Source organism: Notamacropus eugenii, chromosome 3 (genome assembly GCF_028372415.1).
Source record: "Notamacropus eugenii isolate mMacEug1 chromosome 3, mMacEug1.pri_v2, whole genome shotgun sequence".
NCBI classification, from domain to species: Eukaryota; Metazoa; Chordata; class Mammalia; order Diprotodontia; family Macropodidae; genus Notamacropus; species Notamacropus eugenii.
In genome coordinates, this window is record NC_092874.1 from 192,228,867 (window position 1) to 192,245,531 (window position 16,665).

Genomic DNA, 16,665 nt, shown 5'->3' on the forward strand with positions numbered 1-16,665 from the left:
CCCAGTTTTCTGCTTTTCTCCTAATCTTGGTTGCATTGAGTTTGTGCAAAAACTTTTCAATTTAATGTAATCAAAATTATCCATTTTGCACTTCATAATGTTTTCTATCTCTTGTTTAGTCAAAAATTTCTCCATTCTCCATAAATCTGATAAATACACTATTCCTTGCGCCACTAATTTGTTTATAATATCAATCTTTATACCTAGATCATGTATCCATTTGGACTTTATTCTTGTGTACTGTGTCAGGTATTGGTCTATGCCCAGGTTCTGTCACACTGTTATCCAGTTTTCCCAGAAATTTTTGTCAAACAAAATTGAATTCTTATCCCAGAAGCTGGGGTCCTTGGGTTTATCAAATAATAGAATGCTACTGTGTCTTGAGTACCTAACCGCTTCCACTGGTCTACCCGTCTGTTTCTTAGTCCTTACCAAGTGGTTTTGATAATTGTTGCTTTATAATACAATTTGAGATCTGGTAGGGCTAGACCATCTACCCTACTATTTCTTTTCATTAGTCCCCCTGATATTCTGGACCTTTTGTTCTTCCAGATGAACTTTGATATTATTTTTTCTAGCTCTAGAAAATAATTATCTGAGAGGTTGATTGGTATGGCACTGAATAAAGTATTTAGGTAGAATTGTCACTTTAATTATATTGACTTGGCCCTAACCATGAGCAACTGATGTTTTCCCATTTACTTAGATCTGACTTTATTTGTGTGAAAAGTGTTTTGTAATTGCTTTCATATAGTCCTTGGGTTTCTTTTGGCAGGTAGATTCCCAAATATTTTATAATGTCTACCTTAGCTTTAAATGGGATTTTTCTTTCTATTTTTTACTGTTGGGCTTTGTTTGTAATATATAGAAATGCAGAAGATTTGTGTGGGTTTATTTTGTAACCTGCACCTTTGCCAAAGTTGTTTATTATTTCAAGTAGTTTTTTACTTGATTCCCTGGGATTCTCTATAAGTATATCATCATATCATCTGCAAGGAGTGATAACTTAGTTTCTTCTTTGTGTATTCTAATTCCTTGAATTTCTTTTTCTTCTTGGATTGCTACAGCTAGGATTTAGACTACCATTTTGAATAATAGTGGTGATAATGGACATCCTTGTTTCACCCCTGATCTTATTGGAAACGCATCTAGTTTATCCCCATGGTCTACCAGTTTCTTAGCAAAGTCTTATCCATCCTTGCAAGATGAGGTCAACAGCCTATCCATATGATCCTTTTCAATTGCTACAGGTTTTGACCCATAAGGTCTTAATTTTCTTTCTCTTTTTTATTCTTTGCCAATGACCAGTACCATACATCAGAGGTATATCTTAGAAGCAGACATACTTTATTTTTCTAAAGTACACAAACAGAAAAGAGAGGTGCAAGTAGATATTCTCCAAAGCCCAATACATTTGCCCCCTCTCTCCCCTGCCCCAGTTAAAAATGTCCAGTCCTTGCAAATTCCACCAGATACTTTATATAATGGTCACTAAATAATCATTCACATGTAACATAAATATTGATGCATAATAAATTCACACTTTCCCACTTGACTGGTAATTTCATTAGTGCAGGGAATTCCTGGCATGGAACCACCCTCTTCTGATGGCAACTCATCTTACTTTCTAGTCTTAAAGAACTGCACCAAGTACTCAGAGGCTAAGTGGTATTTATTATAGCTAGTGTCAGAGACTGGGACTGGAAATCTGTTCTTGACTCTTAGGTTTCCTGGCTCTCAATTTACAATACAATACTACCTCAGAAAGAAATAAAGGAAGAAATTATAATTGCAAAAGAGGAATAAAACAAGATGATGATGTGCCTATAAATAAAACAATGGATTCACTGAGAAATATACCACTATTGTAGGAGGGTAGATTGATAGAAACCACAGAAAAAATGACATAATAAGCTAAAATGACCACTCATATGGAAGAATTCTTGGAAGCTTAGTCACCAAAGGTGATATATGTAGAAGATGGAACTCATTGACAATAAATGAAAACAAAAAATACAATATGTCATTTGGAGAACCAAAAAATGGCATGAAAGGAATTGTCACCCAAGAATCATCACCCAAGAAAACTTCCAGAAACAGCAATCAAAACAGATCAAATTGATGGTTTTTATATGTTATATGTTATGAGAAAAGGGATGAATCCTAGAAAAATTCTCATAGAACTCTGAGACTATGATTTTTTCACCTTCTAAAAAGAATATTGCATTAACCAGTTTAAGAACATTAATGTATATTACATAAGATTGTTTACCCAAGATGAAAAGTGACAAGGAATGGTTGGAAATTTATATATCTATACATATGTTTTATATTTGTATATATATTTATATATATTTTATATTTTTATATTTTGTATGTATTTGCGTGTATACGTAATTATAGGAAACTGAATTTCACCCCTAAATCAGTCATCCCTAAATCAGTACATACTTCATTTTTATACTTTACTTTAGCATTCACTTTTTAAAAATGTTTTGAGATCCAAATTCTTTCCCTCCATCCATCCCCTCCTCCACCCACTGAGAAGGCAAGCAGTATGATTTCAATCATACATGTGAAATCATGCAAAGCATATATCCATTTTATCCATGTTGTTCAGAAAAGAAGCAAGAAAAATAAAATAAGAGAAAAATGTATGCTTCACTCTGAGTTTATCAGTTCTATCTCTGGAGGTGGATGGTGTTTTCATCATGAATCCTTTGGAATTGTCTTGAATCATTAAAGTAAATCTTTCACAGTTGAACATAGATATAATATTGTCATTTATGTGAAAATATACTTTTTAAAGACAAAAGATGACTGTTCTGGCATCCAAGAGAATTTTGAGAATTTGTGGATGGCAACCAACCTTAAAATTGCTTTTGATATAGGAATTCATGAAGAAAGTAAAACACTAGAATACAAAATCAGGAATTTACTTCTTTCCCAAAGAGATTTTATAACAATTAATAGCTGATTATGGATTGTACATTTCATAGAAGGCTAGTAAAACAAGGATAGTTTTTGAAAAAACAACTATCAATATAATCACTCTAAAGGAAAAACAAATAAAAATGTTTGTATTTAACAACTGATTGACATAATTTTAGGATCAGCCGGCCAGTCAATAAATACATATTAAGTGCTTACTATGTGCCAAGTTCTGTGCTAAGCACTAGGATACAAAGAAAAGCAAAAGATCAATCTTGTTCTTAAGGACCTTACAGTCTAATGAGACTGGGGTTAGGGAGAGAGGAAACAATATGCAAATAATTATGTATATATGAGATATGTGTAGAATTAATTGGAGAAAACCAATAGAAGGTTTTAGAATTAAGATGGATCTGAAAAGTTTTCCTGTAGAAGATAAGATTCTAGCTGAGACTTGAAGGAAGCCAAAGAAAGTAGAAGGTAGAGATAAGCAGGTAAAACACTCTATGGATGGGGTATCACCAGTGAAAATGCTTGGAGTTGGGAGAAAGTCTTGTTTGGGGAATAGCAAAGAAACCAGTTACTGGATCACAGAGTATGTAGTGGGGTGTAAGGAGCAAGAAGATTGTAAATAGTCTCAGTAGACGTTTGTATTTGACCTCATTTAAGCATCTCAAGAAAGCAAAAGCAAGGTTTTACTTGGGAAGAAATCCAGATGATAACCAATACCCATTTAAAAACCTTGCCAGACCAAATACTGCTCCAGAGTTTAACAAACTCCCCAATACTTGGGAGTTTACCTGCCAAAACAAACTCAGGAACTACATGAACACAATTACAAAGCATTTTAAACACAAAGTCAGATCTAAACAACAACAACAACAACAAAAGATTGAAAATGTGCATGTGTGTGTGTGTGTGTGTGTGTGTGTGTGTGTGTGTGTGTGTGGTTACGAAGGGCTTTGAATACTAAACAGAGTATCTTATGTTTGATTCTGGAGGTGATAGGAATCAGTTGGAGTTTATTGAGTGAGGGACGGTGGCATGGTCAGATCTAATGCTTAGGAAGTTTGATTTGACAGTTGTGTAGAGGATGGATTGGAGTGGAGAGAGACATGTCAGGGATATCAACCAGTAAGTAGCCTTTTGCAATAGTCCAGGTGTGAGGTGATGAAGGCCTGTGAGAGGACGGTTGCTGTGTCAGAGGAGAGGAGTAGTATAGAGGAGGTGTTACAAAGGTAAAATTGAGAGGTTTTCTCAATAGATTGGCTATCTGCCGGGGGTGAAAGTGTGAGGAGTAGAGGATGACACCCAGGTTGAGAGCCTGAAGGACTGCAAGGATGATAGCACCATAACAGTAACAGAGAAATTAGGAAGAAGGGAGATAATGAAGTCTGTTTTGGCCTTGTTGAATGTAATATGTCTATGAGACATTTAGTTTAAGATATCCAATAGGTAGCTGGAGATATGAGTTTGGGGGTCAGTGGAGAGCTTAAATCTGGATAAGTAGATTTGAGAATCATCAGAATAGAGTTTTTGATTGTTAGAAGACTGTTGAGTATCATAGAAACTTAGATTTGGAAGGTAACATCAGAGCCTAATCAACTCAAAGCTGAAGAATACTCTTTAAAATAGTTGTTCCTATTTAGTGATTCATGAGTCTGTAGGAAAGTCTATGAGGTTTGTGCTAAAAATTCTTTAAAGGTACCTTAAACAGTAAATAGTTGTCCAATTATGTTATAAATCTATTTTTCTCCATGACAACATGGATGTATATGTTTAAAACATTATAAGTTTGTTTCTATAGTGATTTTTAAATCATCATAATCATGTCCAAAATGATTTTGGTATTTGTACAGTGATTGCATCAAACCTGACCAACATGTTCTTGCAAGTTCTTAACTTGTCATCAAATTATTTCCAAACCACCAGAAGAGTTCAACATTTGAGCACAATCAGATTCCAAAGTATTTCAAATGCATGCACATACTTTCATTTTTGTTCTGCACACTGCACCGGAATAGTTCCTTTGTTAGCCTCTGTAACTATACCTTATCAGCTGTGTAATCATGTGATCAAGATGTTATGAATGTTTGTATTCTTGTAGCACAATTTCGGGCTGTTTGAAAACCATAACTTCTGAGCATATGCATTAAAAACCATCTGGAAACTATAACAGACCAACAAAAATACAGCAAAAATAAAACTCAGATTGCCTCATTGCAGCATTAGTGCTGTTTTCTGATTTAAAATTATTCTTCATTTATGTTACTCTTCTTTTCTCTGACAGATTTTCAAATGAACTGGTTGGTAGCACTGGCTAGTTCTTCAGTAGACTTTCTGTGAGTGCAGCCGGTGTACTAGTTGTAGAAGAGAAGCGAATCACAATGAAAGAGATTCTTTCCTTACAAAAGCTGGCTTATATACAAGCATTGTCAAAAATGAAGCAATATGTGCAATTGCATTTTAAGTACGTTTGTCATTTAATATATTGCTTGTCATTAGCCAGTAGAGAAGAAGGCATTTTATATCACAGTTATTCATTTTTATAGATTGATTAGGGTTAGGTGTCTAAAAATAAAAATGAATTTCAATCTCTTAGCAAAAGCTTGTAAAATTTTTCCACCCTTTCCACCATATATTTGTTGCAAATGAGCATTTTCACGTTACTCTTGTTTTAGATAAAAATGGAGAAATAAGCAACACAGAGACAGATTTAAGATCATGTCTGGTATTGAGCCAAATATTGCAAATCTTTGTTCAAATAAAAAAGTCCAACATCAAAATTAAGTTTACATATGATTATTATACTATGGGGCAGCTAGGTGGCACAGTGGATAGAGCACCAGGCTTGGAGTCAGGAAGACTCATCTTCAAGAGTTTCAAATCTGCCCTCAGACACTTACTAGCTGTGTGACCCTGGGCAAGTCACTTGATGCTGTCTATCTTAGTTTCCTCATCTGGCAAATCACTCTGGCATCTTTGTCAAGAAAACCCCAATGGAGTCACAAAGAGTAGAACACAACTGAAAATGACTGAACAAAACCAATAAATTATATTATGTCAAACATCTTCCAGGTTCTAATTTTTCATTAAAATTATTTCATTAATTGCTCATTAAAATATTACTTATATTCAATAAAATTTATAGAATAAGAAAACAATATGAAATTGCAGATAATAAATAGTAAGCATATATGGTTTTGCTTGATCACTTTTAATTCTTACAAAATGTCTCACATGAAATATTCATGGTTATTTTATAATTACAGAGGAAAAGAAGAGTATACTTTAAAAATTTTGTACTTAGAGTTTTAAAATTCATAGACAGAATAAAAATTTTATATTTTATAATTTAAATTATATAACAAAATTTAATTACTACATTTTGGGGCACAAATTATCAACTTAGTTAATGTAAACATTTAATAAATAAGATTAAAATATTATTATGAGTAATAAATATATTAAACTACCCTAAGGATTCACAAATATATTTTATTGTTGTTGTAGTTGTTGAAAGAGATCCATGGAACAAAAAATAGTGGGAACTACTGCTTTGTAACACAACTGATAAATGTCCATTCAATCTTTGTTCAAAGATCTTTAAATAACGGGGAATTTTCTTAAGGTACAGCTGAGTGCTAGGTCTGGACCCAGCAAGATCTATATTCAGATATGGCTTTAGACACTTACTGGCTATGTGATCTGGACAAATCACTTAACCTCTGTCTGCCTATTCACCTGTAAAATGGGGATAATGATAGTATTTACCTCCCAGGGTTGTTGTGAGGATAAAATATAATAAATATAGTAACTTATATTATGGTATACATTATAATATTATATGTTAACATAATAATATTATATTATAATAAGAAGGATCAAAGAAAATAAATAAATAAAGATAATAAGTATAAAGTGCCCAGAACATAAATAAAGTGCACAGTGCCTGGAACATAATAAGCACTATAGTCGTTGTTATTATTCCTGTCAAGAAAGACCATTAGAATTAGAGATTTAAGATAGTCCCTAATGAATGGGAAGTCTCAGAAATCTCATCTCTTTCACTGTAACAAAGAAGTTTAGTATAGTGAGTATATGAATTATATATTCTCTCTCTGTCTCTGTGTGTCTCTGTCTCTCTGTCTCTGTCTCTGTTTCTCTATCTCTCTCTCCCTCTCTCTCTTTCCCTTCCTTCCTCCTTCCCTCCCTCCCTCTCTGTCTCTGTCTCTGTCTCTGTCTCTCTCTCTCCTCCACTACCCTTTCTGACCCAACACCAGATAGGTTGGGTTATCTGTTTCTTTACAATCCCCTTCTGACCATCCCAAGTACAGGGAATCCTGAGGTGTATGTGTAATAGAAATGTCTACTGATTTGCGTCTACTCTGCTATGCAGGCACCAAAGGAAGATGGAGAGGCCAAACTGGGCCAGGCAAAGAAGAGAATTCCAGAAACATTTCAGCCAAGTTGCATGGACCGGGGTCAGGAATAGAAGTGGGCTACTAACTGTTTAACAGCTGCTTCTCTGATACAAACAATGTATGCAGATCACAACTTTTACATTTAATCTGCCTTATTAACATTTTTCCCCTATCACTTTCTTAAGTCTAGACAATCAACAAAACAATAAATCAAACTGCGATTTGTGTTAATTATAGATTTCCAAGGTGTTAATGGTCACACTGAAAATTTAACAATTTGAACCAGGTGGAGAACACTCCAAGTCGGAGGAAGAGCAGAGATAAAACAAAGGCATATATGCCAGCTATTCCACATAAGGGTTTGAGAGTGCCAACATGGATAGGTGAAGGAGAGAACAGAGAGACACAGAGAGACACACATGAGCCAGAAGGAGCCCCTGAGAGCTTTGGGAGGGAGAGATGGGGACTGCAGGAGTCAGGGTGTTGCAGACCACAACTGACAGTAGGGCACTCTTCAATGTTTCTCAGGGAAATTTTGTCATAGGGAGAATTTTGTCACAGAAGACTCTGAATAAGTCATAGGAACTACGATGTGGAATACTCAGAGGAGAAGGCACATTTAAAGGGGAAAAGAATTCTATTTAATCCCTATATGCTCAAGTACAAAACCTTTCTGTGTTCCTTGATGGGTAAATAAATCCTGTTCTGTATATGACGTCTTTGTTAACTGGAGAGCTTGCAGGAGAATTGATGGACACCTTTTTTCTTTTTTGGTGGGAAGAGTAGATCACAACAAGGAAGACCTCCTGGGTAAGAACTGTAGATAACAGAAGTTTACAGTCATCCCTAGTCATTCTTGGGTTTCACAATTTTGGTTTTGGTTGTCCCTGGGTTAGCCATCGATAATTAGTTGGAAATTTGGATCTTCTTACAGGAAATAGCAGAGACCTGTGGATGTAAGGAAAACAAACAAAAATTAGTCAGTCATAAATGCATAAACACTTTATATTATTAATCTAGTTTATAATTCGCTACCAAAATTATACATACATAAGCAGTTAAATTTTGTTAAACGTTTCAGTCTGCACTCCCTTTGGGAAAGGCTCCTTTTTCCTCTCTGCCATTCTGACTCAGTGACACGATTTTCTCCTGTGGTGACCATTGTATCTTACACACTTTTAATGGGAGAAGGAAATCCCTGAAGCAGTTACTATAGCTACACTGGACACCTGAAGACTCGTTATAACGTGTAAGGTACTAATCTGTCTCGCATAGAAACTGCAACTTTTTCATGGGTATAGTGTGCTATTTTACTTGTTTTTTGTGTTAAATGAGTATGATTTAGTTATTAAAAAATAAAGCTTTGGGGTGGGACCTTAGAGTTATTGTGTTTTTTCACATTTGAGGGGGTCCTGCACCACTATAACCCCTCTGGATGTTGAGCATCATTGTACAGTTTCATGTGCAATAACAATTCCCTTCCCCTACCTCTTTTTTAAAGTGTATTTATATATTTGTTACTTACTTCCGACATGAGATTTATCCCAATTCCTCTGGTTGCTAGTGTTCTTCATTGAGAAATAACCTTGTATTTACTTTTTATAAATTTTGTATGGACTTGTCTGGGCCCATGTTTTGCCCTTCCTATTCCCAGTCCCAAGCAATAGAATGCAAACTGCTTGAGAAGAGAAACTGACTAATTTTTTTTCTGTGTATCCCCAATGCTACGTGCTGTGTCTGGTACGTAGTCAGCGCTTAATAAATTCTTGTCAAACAAAGGGCAAAGATACTGAAATGATTTGTCATTTCCTTCTCTCTTTCTTAGCTTCTCTTTTACTTTTGTTACTTTCTTTTCCTTATTGACAAGATATCAGTGTAATTTATCGTTTCTTTCTCTCTTTATTAGCTTCTCTATTTACTGTTCCTCTTCTGACTTCTTTCCTTTCCTTCATCTGAGAAGTTTCTAAAATCAAACTCAAGATAAGTTGATGATGGTAATGGCTCAGAAGGCTACGTTAGAGACCTGAATTGTAAAGAAACTTACTATGTCTAGCCACCCCTGCCTTCTATCTTATAGTTTCTGCAAGGAAGCTATACGATCCTTTAAACAAATTATAACGTCATTATTATCAAATTATCAAAAATATCAGTCATCAATATTATCATTACACTTCACTCCTCTTAGCACACAGAAGGATCTGAATAAATGCTTACTATTTTACCCCTCCTCCCCAACAGTATACTCCCAGATGAGATTGTTGGGCGGCTTTATGATGAAGGCAATGCTTTCGACGCATACCTGACAACAAGTATAAAATCCTAGGAGTGTCTCTAGTTTGATGCAATTCAGCAATACACTCTTTTGATATGGCCAGGTAGCAAATCTCAGGCACAGAGCCTCTGTTTGCTTATTGAATTATTCAGCAAGTGCTTTGGAGAGTTTGCTAAGAAAAAAGAAACTCCAGAAATACCTGGGTTTGGGCAGACCCAGGAAAACAAAAGCAGCTACATCTACCCACCTCTTTGTTAATATCCATTGCTTTCCATGGAAATTTTAGTGGAGCTATGACATGCTCTTGATATGGGTTGTCTCTTTCATTAGTGCCATGAAAGTTTAGTCTTCTTATTTGACTCAAATTTTGCTCATAGGCTAACTCAAATCCAAAGTTTTCCTAAAATCTACAGCTATGTGCAGCTGAGTGCTCTTTCCCTTTAAATCTGATAGTCACTTTATTCCATAAGTAATGGAGAAATTGGTCTATGACTGAGATAACTACTGCCTCCATGCCCTTCAAAGACTTCTCCCAAATGTACATTAGTCTGTAGTTTCTGGAATGGCAAGAGTTCTCAGAGCACCCAGCTTCACTGCTGCATATACTCAGAACACAGATATCCATCTTGCCTTTACTGAAAAAAAATTTGTTGATTCCTTCCTTTACTTCATTCCCTATTAAGGTGAAGGTATTGGTTGATAGAATTAGGATGTGAAAGGTTCTCCACAATCTAGAATCATGGACCAAATTTAATAAGATAGGATTTAATGAGATGCCTCATGTTTTGCTTTTGGTTCTGAGCTTTTTAATGTTCCAATGCAGATTTTATAGAAGTACCATGTACTGGTGAAAAATCTATCAATTCCTTTTTGTTCTCTTTTAGTAACTTCAGAAATCTATCATCTTTAATTTTAATGAAGCTCTTTTTAGGTCCTTAATGTCTTCCTTATTTATCCTGTTTTAAAAAAGATTTTTCTAGGTCTAAAGGGAGTGCATTAAGACCCCTCAACTCTTATAGTTTTTCTGCCAATTTCTTCCTGAAATTTGATTAACTTTTAGGTATTTAGATTTGGTGTCTGTATTAGATATTGGGGTTAATTCATCATCTTTGGTGCTTTTAAGAATGATGTACTTTCACGGCTTATCTCTTTTAATTGTGTCTGTTTTCACTACTGCCTTCTCTGAAATGATGATTGCTACCCTAGCTTTCCTGAGTTCGCATATAGCAAAATGAATTATACTCTGGTCTCTAATTTTAGCTTGGTGTGAATATTTATGCTTCAGGTGTATTTTTTGCAAGCAACATATTGTTGGATTCTATTTCTTAGTCCATTCGCATATCTTTTTCTGTTTTATGAGTGGACTCATCTCATTTACATTCACAGTTATGATTGTTAATTTTGCACTTACCTCTTTCCTGTTCTTTTGTATATTTTCCTCTCTTTGCCAAAGAAGAAGAAAGTACTGAAGAAGAAATGTTTTGCTTAATACTAGTGATTTTTAATTAATGGGGTATATTTCTGTTCTGTTTCCTTCCTCTTCTCTTCCACCCTTTCCTGCCTTTGGTTTTTATTCTTTTTAAAATTTCCTTTTAATTTCCCCCTTGGTCATCTCCGGTCATCCTGATGAATATCTGGTCACTGGATTCAGATGGCTCTGGAGGAGAAGTGAGGCTGGTGACCTGCACAGCCCTCCCTCACTCAAAACAAAGTCAAGTGCAAGTCATATCATCATTTCTCTGATGGCATGGTCTTCTTTGGCAATGAAGGACGAACACAACAATTAATTTCCCCATCATTCTCTCCTCTTTTGATATTGATTTGTTTTGCTTATGACTACTGCTTCACTTAATCTTCCCTCTCTCATAATTATATCTCTACCTGTCTGTCATTTCCCTTTTAAGAAATGACAGCATAGTCTTTGTATGTCCACCTGTCTTTTTTTTCTGGTTTAAGTGAAAGTGAAGCTCATAAGATGCCCAATCACCCACTTCTTTCTATATGCTCATGTAGTATCCATTTTATATACTCCTATTATGTAGGACAATATAGTCTCTTGTTTTCCTCTGGCTTTAATCCCAAATGTATCCCCCTATTCCTTCTATTTCTTTTTTTTTCTAATACCATCAAAAAGGAAATAGAACCATGGAGAGAGGATTCTGGGAAGATGGCAGAGTAGGTCAGAGAATTCCAAGCTCTCCCCCTACCCCAAACAAGACAAAGTAATGCCTCAGGGCCAACACAGGGTGTTAAAAATAAACAAGAATTGGGACAGGGTAGTCCTCCTGGGACAAGTGCAGAAGATATGAAGAAAAATGCCAGGACTGAGGTTTGGTTTTGTGAAGAGTAAACAACTCCAGAGTGAAAGAGCAAGGGCTTATTATTAGTAATTGGGTAGTTTGTAAGAAAGATTGGCGTATACCTGAGTTTCATATGATTTTGAAAAGTAAAGCCATTTAGGAACACATAAAAAGAGCAATTGTTTTATACAAATGAGATCCAAAAGGAAGAACTGAAACAAAGGAATTAGATGGGGGAGGAGGGCTGGTAATTTTGCAATTCTACTTTCATCAGCAATGAGTTTAAGAAGGTAGAAGGGTATAAAAGTCTTTTAAATTCAGAAAGACAAAAAAAGCTAAGGGGATGGGGAGGGGGGAGAGGATAAGGGAGGAATTTGTAGAGGGGAAGATGAGAGATTAGGATAAGGGGGGGATAATAGAAAGGTATTTAGATTAAAGGGAAAGGGAGGATAAGGGAGGAATCCTTGGGGGGGTAGGTTAAGTAATAGGAGGGCAAGGTAGCAAGTAGAAGGAAAGTAGAGAAGCCAGGAAGGACAGGAAATAAGAGATATACACAGACATAAAATAATGATCAGGAGTAGAATTTATTAGGGAAAAAAGCAGAGATAGTAATCATAATTTTAAGGGGTGGAGTAAAAGCAGGGACTTACCTGAGCTCTCCCCCAAACAATTCCAAATATCTGTAAAAATGACTCTGAACAAATTCTAGAGTAGCAGAACCCACAAAATGACAGAGTGAAACAAATTTCCAGTCAATGACAACCTGTAAGGTTGACAGGAAAGGTCTGTTGCCCCAGTCTAAGAGAGGAGCACAGTACAGTGCAAAATGTAGCAGCATAGACAGGGCCCCAAGGAAGCTGGAGCAGGCTGCAGGGGACAGCTATGGTGCTTTCCAGACTTCTCAACCCACAAATGTCAAAGAAAACTTAAAAAGTCAGTAGGAATGGTTGGATCTATGTAAGAGAGGAGCCCAGTACGGCCTCAGTCCCAGGGAGGCAGGAGCTAATTCCAGAGCTCTCAGTTCACAGACAGTGGGGAGGTCTATAGGGAGATTGAATGACTGATCAGAGGGGGATTGCAGGAATCTCTTTGGTGGCACTGAGGCAGGATTCTCTTGCTTTGCCTGTGCTTGGATCTGGGTCGCTGTCCTAGGTGATCATCCTGAAGTTAGGGGGAGTACTGGAGTGGTAGAGCTTGTGACAATGGTGGAGAAGGAATCCTCCTCACAGTTCCAAGGTAGAAAAGAGTGCTTGTCACTCACAGAACAGAGCACAGGACAGGAGAGGAGTAAACACCTCTCCTTTGATCATACCATCTTGGAAGAACTGAAAATTTACAGGTCCCTAGAAGTATCTCTGAAAACAGTTGACAAAAATCCCAAAGCTTGGAATAGTACTTCCTCCATGCTGGAAACAGAGTCCTACCTTAATAAAAAGTTAAAAAGTCAAATAGTTGACTGGGAAAATGAGCAAACAATGGAAAAAAAAATCAGGGTATAGAATCTTACTTTGGTGACAAAGATGATCAAAATATAAAATCAGAGGAAGACAACAAAGTCAAAGCTCCTATATCCAATGCTTCCAAGAAAAATATGAATTGGTTGCAGGTCATGGAAGAGCTCAAAAAGGATTTTGAAAATTAAGTAAGAAAAGCAGAGGAAAAATGGGGAGGAGAAATGAGAGTGATCCAAGAAAATCATGAAAAACAATTCAATGGCCTGTTAAAGGAGACTTCAAAAATATTGAAGAAAACAACACCTTAAAAAATAGACTAACTCAAATGACAAAAGAGGTTCAAAAAGCTAATGAGGAGAAGAATGTCTTAAAAAGCAAAAGTGGCCAAATTGAAAAAGAGGTACAAAAACTCACTGAAGAAAACAATACCTTCAAAATTAGAATGGAGCAAATGAAAGCTAATGACTCTATGAGAAATCAAGAAATTATAAAACAAAATCAAAAGAATGAAAAAATAGAAGACAATGTGAAATATCTCATTGGAAAAACAACTGATCTGGAAAATAGATCCAGGAGAGACAATTTATTGGACTATCTGAAATCCATGATCAAAAAAAGAGCCCAGACATCATCTTTCAAGAAATTATCAAGGAAAACTGCCATGATATTCTAGAACCAGAGGGTAAAATAGATTTTGAAAGAATCCACTGCTCAACTCCTGAAAGAGGTCTCAAAAGGAAAACTCCTAGGAGTATTGTAGCCAAATTCCAGGGCTCTCAGGGCAAGAAGAAAATATTGTAAGAATCAAGAAAGAAATAATTCGAGTATTGTGAAAACACAATAAGGATAACACAAGATTTAGCAGCTTCTATATTAAAGGACCAGAAGGCTTGTAATATGATATTCAGGAGGTCAAATGAGCAAGGATTAAAACCAAAAATCACCTACCCAACAAAACTGAGCATAATCCTTTAGGGGAAAAAAGGGATATTCAATGAAATAGAGGACTTTCAAGCATTATTGATGAAAAGATCAGAGCTGAATAGAAAATCTGACTTTCAAATACAAGACTCTAGAGAAACATGAAAATGTAAACAGGAAAGAGAAATCATAAAGGACTCATTAAAGTTGAACTGTTTACATTGCTTCATGGAAAGATGATATTTGTAACTCATGAGATCTTTCTCAGTATTAAGATAGATGGAGGGAATCTATCTATCTATCTATCTGTCTGTCTGTCTGTCTGTCTGTCTGTCTGTCTATTGACAGAGCACAGTTGAATATGAAGGGATGATATCTAAAAATAAAATAAGGGGTGAGAGGTAAATGTAATGGGAGAAGAAGAAAACGAGAGGTAGAATGGGATAAGTTATCTTACATAAAAGAGGCAAGAAAAAGCTTTTACACTGGAGTGGAAGAGGGGGCAGGTATGAGACAATAAGTGAACCTTATTCTCAACAGATTTAACTTAAGGAGGGAATAACACACACTCAACTAGATATAGAAATCTATCCTATTTTACAGGAAAGTAGGGGGTAAGGGGATAAGAGAAGGCAGGCTGGTAGAACGGAGAGCAGATTGGGGGAGGGAGTAATCAGAAGCAAAAACTTTTGAGGAGGGACAGGGACAAAGGAGAGAATAGAATATTGGGGGATGGAATAGGATGGAGGGAAATATAGCCTTTTGCAACACGACTATTATAGAAGTGTTTTGCATTATTACACACGTATAACCTAAATCTAATTGCTTGCCTTTTCAATGAGAGTGTGTGGGGAGGGAGGAAGGGAGAGAATTTGGAACTCAAAGTTTTAAAAATAAATGTTAAAAATTGTTTTTCCATGCAACTGGGAAATAAGATATACAGGCAATGGGGTGTAGAAATCTATCTTACCCTATCTTTTCTTCTGGGTTTCTCTCCATCCATGGTATGTCTTTAATATGCTTGGAATTTTCTTCTGTTTACTCATTTCTCTGGCACCAGTCTCTGGATTAAGATTTTATTCCTTTCCATACTCTTAGTTGGTATAGGCAGCTCCCGCTCATCCCTAGATGTGTAGTAGACCCCCCACTTTCTGCAGAAATTCCTAAGTTTTGACTGAGTTTCCTTGTGGCTTGACCTAGATTTTGGACTTGGTTCCTTCTGTCTTCTTGAATAATTCTGAGGCAGAGTTTATTTCTGTACCTTAGTGTGAAGCTGATAGATCCCACCCAGATATTGTTGATGGTGATGGTGGCAGGCTTAAAGGAGATTCTAGATGATTTGCTTCTGAGGTGCCATTGTGTCACTTTCTCCTGCTGTGCCTTGAGTGTTGGCTACCTGGATATTGGGTTTCCTGTGTACTATACTACTGCTTAAGTGTGAAACCAATCTGGCCCCTATCTTTCTGTATTTCCATTGGAACTTCTTGGCCTCTGGGAGATGCTTTGGTCCCATCTCCTTCTATGCCTCTGTTGGTGTTGCCAGGCCACTGGATACTAAAATACTGAGACACTGTCAAGGTATTGATCTGGCCTTGCATGCTGCTGTGCCTGATGCCATCTGCCTAGTTGCTGGGATGACTGAGCATGGAGGTAAACTGAGTGTTGATATATGCTGTGTTCCCAGCATTGTGGTCTTACCTTCCAGTCTAGGTCTAGACTATGCCAAGGCTTATTTTTGCTCTAAGCTTCTCATGGATTCTGGCAATCTCTCTGTGCATTTCTAGACTGGATAGAGGAGCTTCCAGCTATTTTGTCTTTGATTTTCTTTATCATTCTTCCTTTGGGTTCATTTTTAAATGTTTTCTCAGGGTGTTTATAGGAAATCTGGGCTCCTCCTAATATGCCATCATATCCCTATAATTCTGATGAAATTTAATAGGAATAAATTTAAAGTCTTTAACTTCAAAAAACCAAAATTCTCAAATACAAGATGGTGGGGGGGGGGGGCCTGACTAAACCTAAATTCATTCAAAAAACATCATGGTGTTTTCACATATTTCAAGTTCAATATGAATAAATAGTCATAGAGTTCTGGGTCAGCAGCCAGTTGAAAAACTTTTCTGTCAGTATGCTCTCTGAACTCCAAAACCATCATGGCCAAAAGACTACATATTACAGATAAAAGTGGAAGTCAGATCATAACTATCTGATGCCTATGGATGTCCTCTTACATCTACACATTCTCTGAGGTGTGGTAGTGGGGTGAAAGAACCCCTCTATCATGTGTGGCTAATAACACCTCAAAAGAGATGTCTATAGAAGTGTAATACTAATATTTCCCATTAGTATTAAATCCTTGAGGG